This window comes from Camarhynchus parvulus, chromosome Z (genome assembly GCF_901933205.1).
Source record: "Camarhynchus parvulus chromosome Z, STF_HiC, whole genome shotgun sequence".
NCBI classification, from domain to species: Eukaryota; Metazoa; Chordata; class Aves; order Passeriformes; family Thraupidae; genus Camarhynchus; species Camarhynchus parvulus.
In genome coordinates this window covers 5,027,262-5,043,977 of record NC_044601.1, presented here as the reverse complement: position 1 = coordinate 5,043,977, position 16,716 = coordinate 5,027,262, and positions in this window count along the sequence as shown.

Below are 16,716 nucleotides of genomic sequence, written 5' to 3'. Positions count from 1 at the left end.
CCTACTCCATATTCTCTTTTTAATGTGTATTCTGCTCCCCACCATACATTGTACAACCATTAAAGTTAGCTCTAAGCACACCCTGAGTGGACAAGTTATTCATAAATTTATTAAGACCATGCATTTTCCTCTTAAGTGTATAAGTTCAGACTGTACTTGGTCCTGCAACAAAGGGGCTTGATGTTTGTAAAGACCTGCACACCTGTTCTTCCAGAACCTGTTTCTTTCAGATCTAGTTGTTTGTGAAGAAATTAACACCTATTTCTTCTATCAGTCAGGTGCTTCTTAATTAGATTCTTCAGGTACAGCACAGACTTTCTGATCAAGCAACAGGCAAACATGCAGGCAAGGGCTTCTTGGGCTGCTACTCTGGTACTCAAGAAAGGATTGCAGGAAAAGAACCTAAGTCTGTAAACAACTAGAGAAAAACAGTCACTTGCAAGAACCATTGCATGAAAAGAGGCAGAAAATGAGAGTGGGAAAATGGGGGAAAAAACATGAGGGCATATTGGGATTGACTCGGCCCAAGATGAAGAAGATGATCTGAGAATCTGTTGGGATTCCACCTGGGAATTTCCATGGCTGGGAGGTTGTGGGAAAACTCCTCAGACTCACAGGGAGTCAAAAAGGCCAGTCCCAGAATTCCCCTAGTTGTTATATGTAGATTTGTGCTGAAAAGTTCTCCCCCCCAGCTGATTTGCTCCCAGTTGCCTCATTACCATTGACTGGTGAATGTAACCTTGCATTGTTTTTCATATCTTTTCCTATGGGACCTCACCCTCAGATCCCACCTGGACTCTGCCCTAAACCCTAACCTGTATGTACCCCTGCTTGACTCTCGATGGACCCCAGGCTTCAGCTAGTCTCTTCTGGTGTGCTCCCATGTAGTTTTTTCACCTTCCAGTTTCTAATTTTCCAGTTATTAGTGGTCAGTTCCGAGCCACTAGTTTGGACATGTATCTCTCTCCTCAAAGTTGCCTAATTGGATACCTGGCACAGTTGCCACTGGTCCAAAAGCTGGATCCAGGCCCAGACTGGGTTGTAACATCTGGCACCCGAACAGGGACCCCTGACATGCAGGAGACCTGTCGAGAACCTACCCTGCCTCCAGGAGTGGGTCGTAGGACCTTGCCCTTCTCATGTGTGCCAGCAACGGGGCAAAACCTAGGAGAACTCTCCCAGATTAAGGAGCAAGGAGGATGCTGCCTTACCACCTACCTTCGAGAAGAAGATAAGAGAAGGGCAGACACCCGTCCCATTAATTTCCTCTCAGTTGGCATTCTAAATTAAGTTTTAAAATTGGGTGTGAGGAGCAGAGATCGAGACATTTACCAAAATTTTAAGTTGAAATTGGCAAAATGGGGCAAAAAATTTGAGAAGAAGAACTTAAAGAATTAATTCAGTGGATCCATAGAAATTTTACGGATATTGCTGAGCCCAAGATAAATTCACTAGACTTCTGGGACTCAGTAGGGGAAAGCTTTATAATTCAGCAGCAAACTGAGACTGCTCCGCCCAGAAATTGATTCTAATCTTCAAAATTACATTCGACATTATAAAGAGAGACCAAAAGGAAAAAGAAATGAGAGAAAAGTTACTTGACACGTACTGCGGTCCATGGTGGTGGTGGACGCAACTTTCCCTGACAGCATCAGCACACACACAGACACACACACACACCTGCACACATTGATGAAGCAAACTCAACAGTGAAGACACAGGAGGGTCCAGGCATGGAATTCCAATGAGTGTTTCTTAGGGTCCGACACTGAAGGGGTCTAGGGACCAGAGACAAAGACAGAGGAGGGTCCAGAGTTGTGGTGGTGCATTTTTTCTTTACAAGTTTGTAGTGGTTTGTTCCAGTGCCCCTGTGCAGGTGGTTTCCCCCTGAGTTATATCCTCCCATCTCCCTTGTCCATCTTCCCAAAGACCTGCCCTCTGTTCCCATTCTTTCCATGTCCATTATTGTAACCCTGCCCTTCTCCCTCATCTATCAGGATGACCCCACCTTTGTTTCCAAAACTCACTCTGTCTTTTGTGTATCCCCTGAGACCCCATTGGTTTACTCAAACTGTCTTCCCTTGTTATTCCCTATTGGCCTAGACGTTGTATTCCCTGCCTTGCACTCCTCCCCAGGTGCCTTGCAAATGGTTAAAGATTGTACCCACCCCTAGGACCTCCCCAATATATAAGTTGATGTATGCCTTTGTTCAGTGCCTTTCATTCCTGATCCTTTCCAGGAATAAACTTTCTTGGGAAGCCATACAAAAGGTCCTTGCCTGTTCTTTGTCCTGATCCTTGGTGCTGCCTTGCTGCTGTGGTATTAAGCAGCCCCGCTCTACCACCACCTGGCCCGATTCAGGCTAGGAGTGGCCAATCTCAAAGCAGTCCAGGAAAAGGCTAGCTGGAGATTCCCCTGGCACTCCCATCACAGGGTATAAATACAGGGAAAGAAGGGGTGGAAGAGAGCATCAGGGATCCGATGGTTTGAGGGCTCAGGGGCACTACACAGGGAAGAGACTGATAGGGAATGCCAGGGTGGATAGGCAGGGACATAAACCAGTGGGAAGACAGGGAAGGGAGACCCTAGAACATGAACATATAAGGATAAAACACATAAGGAAACATATGGAAGGGATAGGGAAGGCCAGCAGGCCAGTGGGGAGGACAGAACTGGGACAAATTAACATAGTGCTGCTGAGCAGCGTGGGGGAAACCTCTTTCCTTACCTTGAGCTCTGAGGTGTGCCTGGATCCTGGAGCTATGGTGCATCTCTCCTGGATATTGGCCACTGCCCTTTCACTGTTAGGTTCACAGACGTGGAGCAACAAAAGCCTAATTCAGATCATCTCAGAGACACCAACAAACCCTTTCTCGTCAAGCTTTTTCCTTCTGCATACTCTGAGGACAGATATGGGGCCGAGATGGCAAAAACTTGTGCCCATGGAGGTATATGGCTTAGCTGGTGACCCTGCTGCTGTGTGTCTGTTATCACCTGTCCTTCTACCTGAGGTCTGAGAGGGTACTGCACAGACCATCTCAGACCTGCCCCACACCATCCCACCTGTTCCCTCATGTTTCCCTTATCCTTCTGACCTTACTGATAGGAAGCCCTTGCCCTCCATTGCAAACTTCACTAGCTGTAATACCACCAATCACTATTTTAAAAATGCCAGCCATGTTGAAATCATTTTAACACCTTCAATCCGTGCACTGAGTCATTGGGAAACCTCACCCAAAGCCCCACCTACTGTCCTGCCCACTCCATCTCAGGACACCCAGCACTCCAAGAAAACTTCCCCTCCTGTCTGTACCAGAAACTCATCTAATAGCCAATTCCCTTTTCTGGAGGCTGGAACCGCAACCACCTGGGTTCTGGAAGGGGCATCTGCAAAATGGCACTGCCTGCATCACCCTGGCCTACCTTGAGGCCTAGCCTGAGGCAAGACCACAGGTACAAGAGGATTTGATTTTTGGGATCAAATAAACTGGAAAGTTTATTGTTGTAATTGCTACTAAGTCCAGGGCAAGGAAGCAAAAAGGGCCTTAGCAGAGTATCCACAGACATTTCATTCAGCAGGCTGGTAAGATGTTCAGGGTCCGAAGCACACTCATGGGAACACCCCAGTTTTCTCTCTCCCCAAAGGTAGGGACTGACCTGTGTTCTCAAGGCAATAAAAAGATGAGGGCAAATCAGGGAATCAGTAGGGAGTGCCTCAGGGACATAGGAACAGGGAAAGGAGCCAATGGGGTCCCAACAGCCCCTAAGGGAAGCCTCTCGTGTTTCCCCAACCCAGGGAACGCCTCCCAGGGCCCTCTCAACTCCCCCTTTCATTACTATTAAGAAGGCTTCTCTGAAGGATCAACTGAATCAACACAAAATGACAAAAACAATCAGAAGTGCCCATAAGACAATTTTCAAAATGCAGACAATCCTGACTCTCCAATGTCCACAAAGATTTTTCTGGAGCGTCTTAGAGCTGGCAGGAGGGATGTGGGGTTTTCTTAGTACAGTTTATCAGGAAACTAAGTCAGGAGAAGGTTTCTTCAGCAGGGGCTGGTTCTCTGTCACCTGTGGCAGAGTGGTCAACTGTGATAGACTCTGTGCAAAGTAGTGTAGGGGGTGGTGTGCCTGTTGGAAACTCCAAATAGAAACCATTGACTTTTAAGAAAAACATGACTACTTTAGGGAAACTTTCTTTTCTTTCCCTCCCAATCACCACCCCTCTGCTACTGAGAAGGAATTCTGGGGAAAGGGATTAGTGGAGAGAGACCATGAGAGAGGGAAAATGGAGGTAGGAATTTGTGGGAACATGGAAAAAGGGTAATGAGACAATGGAAAGGAAAAGGGAACAGTGGGAGGGAGACAGGGAGACCACAGGAATTGAGAAAGGAATTAGAAGAAGTGGACTTACCCAATGGGAAGGTTCTGTCATTATGGAGGTGGACTTTCGGATGCAGGACAGCTCATTGGTGTTCTATGCTCTTTTTGCTTTTTGGCTGTCACTGGGACTTGATGGCTGTTGGGTTTTGGTTCTGTTTCTTTGGTAGGTGTGTGGAGGACTTCTGTGACGTGGATAACGTTTAGCAGGTTTGCAGTTTGATGCATGTTTACTACCTTACATTGGAACTCTACCTGGTCCTGTTAATTAGCTGCTTTGTGGGGGGTTGAAACTTGGCAGGGAGTGGCCAGGTAACAAACAGAAAAACCGACACTTAACTGAATAACAATGAGGAAGCAAGTCTAATTTTAGAAACATTATATACAAACAGGGGGGCTTGTGCTACTCCAAAGACAGGGGGAGGACAATACAGAGGGATTGCAAAACCACAGATTAAACAGTGAATATGCCAAATAAAGAAAACACACTACAAGACACCACCTAGGCCAGTCCAGGCAAGGGGTGGCCACTCTGGGCATGGTCCAGGAGGGGACTGGCTAGAAGTCGAGCCGGCACCTGTGTCATGCAGTGAGAGCCAACTTGGCCAGTAGGAGTAAGGACAGGAAAACCTGGAGTGTCTTTTCTTGCATCAGGGGAGGGGGGGTGCAGAGGCACGAAGAGGGGAACACAGAGGAGGGGTTTTCAGCTGGGGTTCATCATTTTTTTAGATGTTCCTTAAGAGTCAGAACATATTTTGTCATCATATTAAGTGAAGGATGGAATTATTTATGGAATTTTTTCCTAGTTCCTAGTTTTTCCCAAACTACTTCCAAAAGTTTATCAGCTAGGACTGACTTACATTGCAAAATATAAGGAAAATGCTTAAATAACCAGTGTACAAAACACTTCAACTCCTCCTCTGAAAAACAAAAATTTTCTTGAAGAAAGGACTTTTTAAGGCAGAGGCAAACTTCTTGTTGTGCGTGGGTGAGTGTTGTTTCCATCTCAACCCAAGTCTCCTCCCAAGTCCAAGGAGGAAAGAACCAAAATTTCAAACTCACCACACTGGGGTAAAAAAACCCAAATTTTTAGAGTGGTCTATCGCAGATGTTTTCCCAGAAGAGGTCCTTGTTCAATGCACCATAGAAACAGGGATATAGGAACAGGGGAAGGAGCCAGTGGGGTCCCAACAGCCCCTGAAGGAAGCCTCTTGTGTCTCCCCAGCCCAGGGAATGGAATGCATCCCAGGGTCCCCACAGTGCATGTAGTTAAAGGTGATCTTTCTGAATCCTCATCCTCCTCTGTGGAAGATATCCATTGGCCAGAGTCTGAAAAAGAAGCCTGGGAAAAAAGTAAAAAGAAAAGCAATGAAAATGGGGGATTGGGAATTAGCAAACAAATTGGAAGTTATGCCAGTCCGGTACAACGGGAGGGAAAATTCATATTGGGAAACTCTGGCATTCAGCAAAATCAAAGAATTAAGTGGCTTGAGAATATGGGAGAAGCTCACTTTGCTAACCTGATTGCCACAACCTGATCCGACAAGGGCCTGCTGAGCCGTATATGAACTTTCTAGACAGGCTCAAAGATGCCACAGAAAAACAAGAAACTGATGATCCAGTGAAGGGAAGATTATTAAACAACTGGCTGTTGTAAACACCAATTCAGAATGCAAGAATGTTTTATGGGGGCTACCTTGCCAATCAGAACCTACCATTCCTCAAATGGTTGAGGCCTGTAATAAACTAATCCCTGCAGAACATATGGCTAAAATTCAAGCCCAAGTTTTGGCCAGTGCATACAACAACTCTCGACATAAGCCTCAAAGCCAACAAAATCAGAAAAGTGGACTAAATGGACAAGGTTTTAACTGTGGTCAGAAAGGCCATTGGGCAAAAAACTGCAAAAAACCAAAAGGGGCAATGGTCAAGGACAGTGTAACTGCAATAAAGGCAATCAAAATGCTAATCAGTCTTACCAAGTTCAAAGGCAAAGTTGTTGCCAACCAGAAAACTGCCAATAGAGGTTGGGACAGTGGCACACAACAACTCAAGATACCCTGTAACCCACCCTGGTGAGCAGCCCTGGAGATCATCAAAAGCAGAATTGCAGCATCTCATCAGTGAGCTCCCAGTTTCAATGTCAGCAGGTACCAGACTGGAGCTGTCAACTGCCCAGCCAGTAATGATCACTGACATTACACACCACAGAGCTCCTGCAGGGCTCCTTGGCCCAGAACAGCGACCACAAGACTTTTTAATTGTAGGTGTGGACAGACAAGCTGCGGAAGGATTAGTCTTATCAGTTTCATCCAGTCAGGAAATTACCGTTTTGACCATATGTCCTAACCTCCCTTGTTTCATACCTAAAGGTTTCATTTTTGCCCAGGCCTTTCTCCTTCCTGATGCTGATGAAGAGACCAATAATGAGACCTCCAGATGTTGGAATGTTGGGAGACACAAGACAGATGATGGACTTCAGACCTGGCTAACATAAGAGATTTGATAACAGGATGCCTTGGCAAAAGCAACTGGGACTTTGAAAATTAGACCTGGATTGCAAGAAGATGAAATCAAACAGGTTTACCAGAAAAAGAAAATCCCATTAAACTCTGCAAGCAAGAGATGTTGTTATGTGCATAAGTTTGTGTGTGTGATTTTAACCTAATCATTGCAGTACACATTACTGGTCTCCCTGAAATAATATATAAGTGCTTGTATCCCATAATAAAATTGGATTCTGAGCAGCGAGTCAGTCTCCCCCTCTTTCTCCATCATCAACATCCAGAGGGCTGTGCATCACATGGATCCAACACAAGGAAAACCTCAGCTGACCTGCACCCTGACCTGTTTGGGCAAAAGCATCACCCTCTCAGGTCTCATTGACACAGGGGCAGACACAAACATAATATCAGAAATTTACTGGCCTCCGGAATGGACCTTCGTTCCTTCCTTAGATTCATTAATCAGAATTGAAGGGCACAGCATTACCATGCATAACCTCCATCCCCTCACTTTTAAAGGGCCAGAAGATTGAGTGACCATCATAAAAGTCATTTATAGCCAAAAAAGAAAAAATAATTGTGTGGGGAAGAGAAATTTTGTCTCAATGTAGTCTCAGGCTGGAAAAAATTTTTTAATGAGGGCCACTGACAACCCCAGCAGCCTAAAACTTAACTGTTTATCAGAGAAGCCCATTTGGGTTGATCAGTGGCCCTTCCAGAAAACAAATTTGCTGCACTACAACTCTTTTTCAAGAACAGTTAGGACAAGGACACATTACCCCCAAAAACAGCTCCTGGAATACTCCAGTATTTGTTACCAAAAGCCCCATAGTGAGAAATTGAGGCTGTTGTAAGATTTAAGAAAAGTTAATGAAGTAGTCAAAGAAATGGGACTGTTACAGCCGGGGTTACCATCACCCAACATGATTCCAACGGACTGTGGTCAATAATGATTATTGATATCAAAAATTGGTTTTTTAGTATCCCACTCCGCCCAGAGGATGTACCACAGTTTGCTTTTTTGGTACCTTCAATTAACAGACAAAAATCCCTCTTTAAAATATTCCATTGGACTGTGCTGCCACAAGGCATGAGGAATTCCCGGACTATATGCCATTGGTGTGTGGCAAAAATATTATCACCTGTTTGCAGGAAGTTCCCTCAATCTACCATACTTAATTACATGGATGATATTTTCACAGCCACCAAAGACAATACAGCTTTTTAAATTTTTTTCTGCTGGAGCAATTGATGGGATATGTAAATCTGGACTCTCTATAGCGGAGGAGAAAATGCAGCAATCCCCTCCTTGGAAATATTTAGGGTACAGACTGACCGAGTGCACCATTGTCCCACAGACCATGCAACTGCAGGAAGACCCAACGACGCTGCAGGAGCTTCAAAAACTCATTAGGTCTGTCAATTGGATTTGGACTCTCCTTGGAATAACCAACCAGGACTTGGCTCCATTGTTTGATTTGTTGAGAGGCGATACAGACCTAAATTCCCCCAAAAAACAAAGTCAAAAAGCAAGAGCAGCCCTAAATAGAGTGTCCACAGCTTTGCAAACCTGCCAAGCACACAGATGTAACCAAGATTTACCCTGTTTGCTTGCATTGGTAGGGGAAAGTCCAACCTTCATGGCTTAATTTTCAAATGGGACCAAAAGTTATCCAACCCTTTGTTAATTCTAGAATGGGTGTTCCTATCTTATCAAATGATTAAAACCATTACTACAGGCCCTGAAGTTAACTCACAATGAATAATGAAAGCCAGATTCCCTTTTGGGGAAAGATTTTTCTGTTATATTTACATCTGTTACCTCTGTTTATTTAGAATAGTTAATTCAACAATCTGAAGTTTTTCAATATGTGTTAATAAATTTTTCAGGGCAAATTTCTGTTCATTATCTAAAGCATAAATTATTGCATTACTCTTCCAAAGTAATTCAGAAGCGTATAAGAAGCCATACTCCCATCAATGCTCTCACTGATTTACAGATGGGTCCAGGAAATGCTGTACATCAGTAATAACATGGAAGAATCCTAACAACAGTGACTGGGAGTCAGACATTGAGATCATTGAAGGATTGCCACAAATCATGAAGCTTGCTGCAGCTGTTTGTGTCTTTTCTATATTTTCATTTTCTTTTAATTTAGTTACAAATTCATTTTATCTTGCAGTTATCGTGGAAAGAGCAGAAGGTTCTCTCCTTTAATTTACTGCTAATAAAAAGTTGTATAATTTGCTTAAAAAGTTAATCTTTCTTCTCTCTTTAAGAACACAACCCTACTTTGTGATATGTATTTGTTCACACACCACCTTACCAGGACTTATGACTGAAGGGAACACCCACACAGCAATGCCAGTCCAAACCTACCAAACTTCTTTGACCAAGCCTGATGAAGTCATTCATTTTTCCATCAAAATGCTCCTTCATTAATGAGATTATTCAATCTAAATAAAGATCAAGCTCACATGATTGTTAGCTCCTGTCCTAATTGCCAGGTGCAGTCAGTCCTATCAGTGGGAAGCGGGGTCAATCCCTAAGGAAATAAATAGTTTGCAAATCTGGCAGTCAGACATAACTCACTATCAGTCCTTTGGAAAGTTTAAATATATATGTATCTCAAGTGGCACTTTATGTATCTAGAGATAGCATTAAACGCTTCCTGCAGGCCTTTTCGTCCCTAGGTATCCCCCAGAAAGTAAAATCAGATAATGGATGTGGATAATATGTCTCAAAAAGTACAGCAATTCTTCAATTATCTGTACTCAAAAAGTACAGATAATATATCTCAAAAAGTACAGCAATTCTTCAATCTGTGGGTGTGAAACACATTACAGGCACCTCCCACTCCTCCACCAGTCAATCCATAATTGAAAGAGCACACGAGTCCCTAAAAGATCTGTTAGAAAAAAAAAACAAAAAAGGGGTATGGAGACTCTGTCAACATTAGAAAGATTATCTAAAGCTATGTATGTTTTTAATGTTCTTAATCACTCTTTTGTGGAACCCCTCCCACCAGTTTGCAGGCACTTCACTAATATGATACAATCTAAATTGAAGGAAAGCTCTCCTGTGCTAATTAAGGTCTCTGGGCCCTTCCCACTAATTACATGGGGCAGGGGATGTGCTTGTATCCTCCATAAGTGCTGGATCCCAGTGGATACCAGTGAGGAACATCAAACTTTATCTCCAGCCCCTGCCAGAGAACGCCCCACAAGCAGAAGCCCAACCAGAACAGAAGAAAGCAAAAGAAGACAAAAACATTTCCACAAAGAAACCACCTTAAGACAAGCATGAAGTTGACCCAGATATCCTTGCTCACTTGCTACTGGCTTTTTGGCTTCCTCCTTCTGTGTACCACAGGGGTAGTCCCCCCGGTGAAAGAAGATGTGTGGATAACTTTGGCTAACATCACAAGCAGGAAACAATGACTCTGTTGGTGGCCATCCCTATCAACCCCTTTTCCACCTGCTTAGTGGGGTTGCCCACAGATTTGTGAGGATTTTGGGAGTGAGTGAAGGCAACTGGGGAAAATATCCAAGAAAGCCCAGCAGATCCCTGAGTTCCAGAAAAGTTGGGCAGTGAAACCACAGATTTCTGATGGCCAACCCACTGTGCAAATCCTAAAATCCAGAACAAGTTCTCTGTGGGAGAGGTCAAAAGAGGAACAGCTCCAGGGCACTGCTGGCTGATGGATCTCTCTGAGTCACCCAGCAGTGGTTGTGCCAGGCATGTGCTGCTTCCAGCAGATATATTTTCAGGACATTGGCTGGACAAGCCCTTGGGTCCCCACTGAGTTCTCTGTGCTTCTGTAACACCCACAGTGGTGCAGAGCTGCTGGAAAACCCTGCAGGCCTCTGGCTGAATTAGCCTGGCAGAAATTCACCCAGTCCCAGCACAGACTGGGCTTCACCTGCTCCTGCAGTTCCCTCTGCCTTTGCTGAGAGAGAGCAGGGAAACAAATTCATTCCTATTAACAATTAGAGCTTGGAAACCATGGCTGTCAGCATTTCTGTGTTTGTATTAATGAGAAGGGTACAGAGCAGCTTTGTGGTTTAATGGAGGGTGAAGCAGTGTCAGGATTCAGCTTTTTTCTGTTTTTCTCTTTGATTTTTCCTGTCATATGTCTGACAACCATGGACATCTTCTTGGGAGTGCTCAGAATCCAGGATCTGTGACTCAGCAGTAGCCAAGTGTCCCCTGTGAACCTGTTTGCCTCAAAGTTCAAGGCAAAGGATGTTCAGAGCAAAGGTGTAAGCTCTTGGCTGCTTTTAGAGACAGAAAACACCAAAATCAAACCTGCTTGCTGAAATCTCTGGAAGATCTGACTTACTCAAGGAAGTAACACTTTGGGATACTTGTGATGTCAGAATGTGCAAATTTTCTGTTGGTTATTCATTCAGACACTTGGTAAGCCAGACCAATAATGCTCTTCTAAATATTTTAACACATCTGATTGAAATAAAATCACTTGAATTTTGGCTTCAGTCTGCAACAGTTTCAAAAATGAGAATATTCATTTGAGGGAGAAACAGATTGCATTTGCACAGTTGTGGTTTTTTGTTCAGCACACAGATTCTCTCATTTTCTCTTCTGTAGCTGTAAGCATTGAAGTAAACCACGTGCTCTGGAAATGCAGCTCAAATGTATCTGTTTATATTTTGCTTAATACATTTTTTTCATGAGCTGAAAGTACTCAGTTGTCATTTGCTTTATAATTGTGAGACTGGAAAAAGACCACAGGAATTTCTCCCATCAACATAAAGTAGGAAAGAGAGCATCACAAAGATTCTTTGGAAATATTCATGTTTAGATTTACATATAACTTTATTAAATGTATAGTTTGAAATAGATTTTACCAAGCAGACTTTCAGTTCAATTACAGCAATTGCTTTTCAGTCAAGAGAAGTATTCACGCACACATCTGCAATGAGCTCCTTGTCTGTTACTCCATCTGAGTGAATTCCTTGCAGTTCCAGAGTTGCAGTGCAATGTAAGAAAATAATCAGGCACTGCATCAGAGTTTAAGAGGTCGGGTGGTCCCTGCTGCGGATGCTGCCCCGGGCACAGGGACCTGTCCCCCGCCGGCTCCTCCGGGGCCGCTCCCGCTCTGCGGGGTTGGGCGCAGGTTGGGGACAGCTGTGGCTGGTCTGTGATGTTCCAGCTTCCTCCTGCCCGCTGGAGCCTGGGGGGCCACTGCCAAGAGTCCTGTCCCGGGAGCTCCTGGAGCTGGCGCTGTTGTCCTCTCTGGTGTCGTGGGAGCGCAGCCGTCTCTTGGCCTCCCTGCTGCACCAGCCCGCAATGACATTGATGAGGCCACGAACCAGGGGTGCTGTGTGTTCCTGCAGGAAGTTCTGCAGCCTCAGGACCAGGATTGCTGCATCGGGACCGTGGAGGCAGAGCTCACGCAGGATGGAGCTCTCTGCCACCTCCGCCTGCCACCACCGGTCCCGGAATATTCCCTGCAGCCTCTGGCGCAGCCAGGGCCGCATGCGCTCCAGCACACACTGTCGCTGACGGAAAATCCCTGCCCAAACCTCGGGCAGGAGGCCGCCCACAGACTCTGGCCCTGAAGGGCCCTGCTCAGCTGGGGACAGCATCCCCTGTGCAGAAGGTGCAGGAGACACTGCAGGGCCCTGGGGGCTGTTCTCGTCCAGGTGACCAGGAGCTCTCCCTGCCTGGCTGTGGGTCTCTGCTGACTCCACAGGGGAGGTGATGACAAACTGGACATAATCCTGTTCACCCCGCTCAGAAAACCTGACGGTCTCTATCTGTGTCCTGCAGAGTGGGCATGAGGGATTTGTTGTGGCCCACCGCAGGATGCAGCCCAGGCAGAACTGGTGGCAGCAGGGGAGAGCTGAAGCCGCGTCATCCCAAGTGTCCTGGCAGATGGGGCAGTTGCTGTCTGTCCCCGTGGCCATTCCTGTGCTCTGCGGCACATTGGGGACAGCACAAGACCAGGAGGTGCTCCCCCTCACTGACGACACACGCTGCAGGAGGGAGAGGCCTACCTTTTACTCCTTTCACTGGCTGTGCCAGGGAAAGGAATAAAAGGTTGGAAATGCCCAAGCCCCTGGGGAAGGACACCGCCGTGTCTTCCTGAGCCCTGTCACCTGCCCCTCAGGCACTGCAGGGACAGCAGAGGTGTCACCCTCCGTGCTGCACCTGCTGTGCCTGGCTGCCCCAAGCAGGCAGCACAGGAGCAATGGCTCTGGGATGGGCACTGGGAGCTGCTGAATTCTCTGGAAGCAGCCCCCAGCACTGGGAAAGGCCGGCTTCAGACCAGACCTTGCAGTCTTGTTTGGCAGAAGTCAAGGTGTGGGCCAGACTGTCCCAGGCTCTGCTGGTGCCCAAGTGTCACCAGCAATGGAGGCGATGTCACAATCTGCCAGTTGTGATGTCACCCTCCACCACCCCGTGATGTCACAACGGGATGGTCCCCTTCCTGCAGGTGCACATTGTCAGGAGTCAAATGAAAATACTCTTTTATTTTCAACTTCTGCATCTCCCTGTTACTTTCATTTGGTTACCTGCGTTGGTGGCCATGACTGTGTGTCTTGTCCCTGCTCCTGACACATTGCTGAGCTGTCCCACAAGCAGAACTGTGGTGGGAGCAGTCAGCATGGACTGCCTGTGGCTGGATGACATGTCACTGCCTTTCCCCATGCAATGCCAGGATTTGAAGGATTTGGGAGGTCAGTGGCCAGCCCGAGGTGAGAGGAAGGATCACTTCAGGCTCTGGGTGAAAGGCAGGATCACTTGAGGCCGTAGGCATTCAACCCACTGGACCCAGCTGTGAGAGCAAGCCCCTGGCAGGCCCTTTGGACATCCCCACGGTGGGGGAATCTTCTCATCATGGTCCCCATGCTGACACCCTGATGTGTTGTCCAGAGGCTCTGAGGAGGCTTCTTCAGGCTAGACAGAGCTCAGGAGGGCCCTCGTGGCACTGGGACCAGGTGAGGGAATTGGAGCTGCCAGCAGAAGCCAGGAGTGATGTTGAGTTGAATCCCCATTGGAATTGTGATAAGTTGTCCTTCCACCCACTCTACTTTTGGCATCTGCTTCAGGTGTGTGACTGCAGCAGGATTTCCTGTGGAAAGAGGCATGGCAGGCATGGCTGACATGGCCCTGGGGCTCTGGGGGACACAGCTGAGGCCCCCAGCATAGGAGTGACGCCCACAGTGGGGCACAAGGGGAAGGGGCGAGGCCCCAGAATGGGGAGAAAGTGAGAAACCGTGTGAGGGAAGTGACAATGCATTTCCTTGTCTTCCCTGACTGAATGGCTGCAGAAGCCCTGCAACTGCTGCCATGGGGGGAGTCTCTTCCTGGAAGGAGAAGACTCCTGGTGCCAGGGCCACCTGAGCAAGCAGTTCCTGCTTTGTGCAGGACGGGAGGAGCTGTGGATGCTGCCCTGGGCACAGGGACTTGCTGCCAGCGGCTGCTGCAGCTCCTCCTGGGGCTGGTCCCACCTGGACACAGAAACTGCTGGATTCAGAGCTGCTGCAGCTGCTGGAGCTGCTGGAGCTGAGGCTGGCTCTGGCCATAGGGCTGTTGTTCTCGTCCTGCTGGGGTTCTTGCCCTAAATCCCGGCTAGAAGAAATGGGCAGCACGCTTCCAGCAGTCCCAGGGGGTGGCTAGCTGCAGCAGCGGGCGATAGCTCTGGTGTAGAGACGAGCCCGGCAGGCTAGCCACCTGAGGATGTGACCCCTTGCGTCAAGGCAGTGGGCTTCACACCTCAACCCTCGGGAGAGGGGTAGAGAAGGCCGCCAGCCAGTCAGCGAGTAGCGAAGAAGGAGGCAGCAGACCACCTCAGCAGAACAGGGTCGGTTTATTAACTGGGGAACAGGGAGCAGAACAGGGGAGTGGCTGAGGAAGTCTGCCCACAGAGATACAGTGCACAGAGTTTAAATACAGAGTAGGATGACCCCTACCAAGTGAAAGTGATTGGGTATACAAAGAGAGTGGCAGAGCATGGGACAAATGAAACAGACTGAGGGGAGGTACAAGGGCGTGGCCAGGGGCCAAGGGCCAACCACAACCCAGGCTGGGAAGAAGCTTCTGGACCCTGGGCTGGGCTGGGGGATGACAGACATCCATAGAGAGGGGTGGACCCCCGAGACAGGCAGGAGAACTAAAACACTGATTGGGAAATTGGGAGAAAGAGAGCATGAGTGATGGGAGACAGCTTGCTCGACCTTAAGGGGCAGGCTGGGATGAACTAACACTCAACAGGGGGAGTAGGGGAGGGAATTGGAACAGACCATTGAACCGTACATAAAACTGAACCCGTACAACAATTGTAGATAAAGAAAAAGCGCACGCACCGCAACATCTCCCCCTTCTTTACACAAAAAAAAAGGAAGGGAAGAGGGCTGCGGGTGCATATGAGAAACAGTTGGAAACAAGTCTCTAGAGTCTTTTGAATTTCACAGTTCGGTTGGCAGCTGATTTTCCGGGGTGGCGAAGAATGGTGGTGGTGGAAGCCCCTGGAATGGTAAGTCCATAGGAAACAGCAGCTCTGGATTCGGTGGTGGAAGCGGCTCCATTTCTATGTACTCGGCAGCTTCAGCGTCTGAATCTGCGACGGCAGAAACTACGGCTACTGGATTAGCAGATGGGGTTGAAGTTGAGGCTAGAGACTTTGAAATCATATTTTTAACCAAAGACCACAAAGCACACAGAGCGGCAAAGATAAGTACAAACACAAAAACGTCTTTGAGGAGAGAACTTGCCCACCCCGAAAGGCCCAGATGCTTCATGGCCCCCCCGAACCAATCTTCTGTGTCGACCTTTACGCCATGCACCATATCTGACAACTTACGTATGGAGATTCTCGCGTCTTCGGCTCTGGAGGTTAAGTTAAAGCAGCATAGCCCTTCAAATTCCTCACATGTATGATGGTGTAATAGGAGGAGGAAATCAATCGCTGCCCTATTTTGCAGCGTGGCGCGCCTTGTTGTTTCCTCGTCTGCGAGGAGGTCCGCTAGGGTAGCTGACGTAAAATTGGCTTGTTTCAGCACCCAACACTCGAGCTGGCCCAATTCCCCGAGTGCTTTGGCTATGCCTGCCCAAGGGAGCAGGATTGTAGTAGCCAAGGAGCGGGAAGATCCCCAATGTGTAATATCCGAATCACAATTTGGGCCTAGTTCTTCCAGGCCTCTCTTTTGCCGCGCCAATCCAGTGCTATCATTCTTTTGGATCCAATTTAAAATTTGGGGTTTAGTGGGTGAGAACAAGCTCAGCTGCCCAAAGGTACAGGGCCCTCCTACGAAACGAGGGGGGTGCCTACCCACGCTCGGTCCCCGCAAATGAAGAAAATACCACGAGGGAGCTGGAAAGCGGTTTGGTCAAGGGAAGTAGGGGAGGTAATGAGGATTGTGGCAGTGCACCACTGCTGGGCCATGAACTGTGTCTTGTGTTGACGGAAGACGTTAAAAGAGCCATTAGCAGGGTCTACTTGCCAGGGGGGAGAAAATTGAAAACAAAGCGAGGCGGGGTGGGAACCGAGCAAACCAAGCTCTTGGGGGTCGTCTTTTAGATGTGGAAGACTGGCGACCCCCGATGTCCAAGCACTCCTGAGATAATGGCCCTGACTTACCCTGCCGTGAGCTGGAAGGAGGGGTATGAAAGCAGATCCCAGGGGCTCGGGCAGCTTTTCAGGTAACAAAGGGATCCCCACAAGGCACGCTGAAAGAGGGCTATCTGCTGAATTGCCGTCGAGGCAAATATGGTCTTGGCCCATCGACGACGCGAGAATCTGCCACACGTTGGCCCCCAGCTGGGAAATGACCCATTGCTGACTTGGTGGAACAAGGACTCCT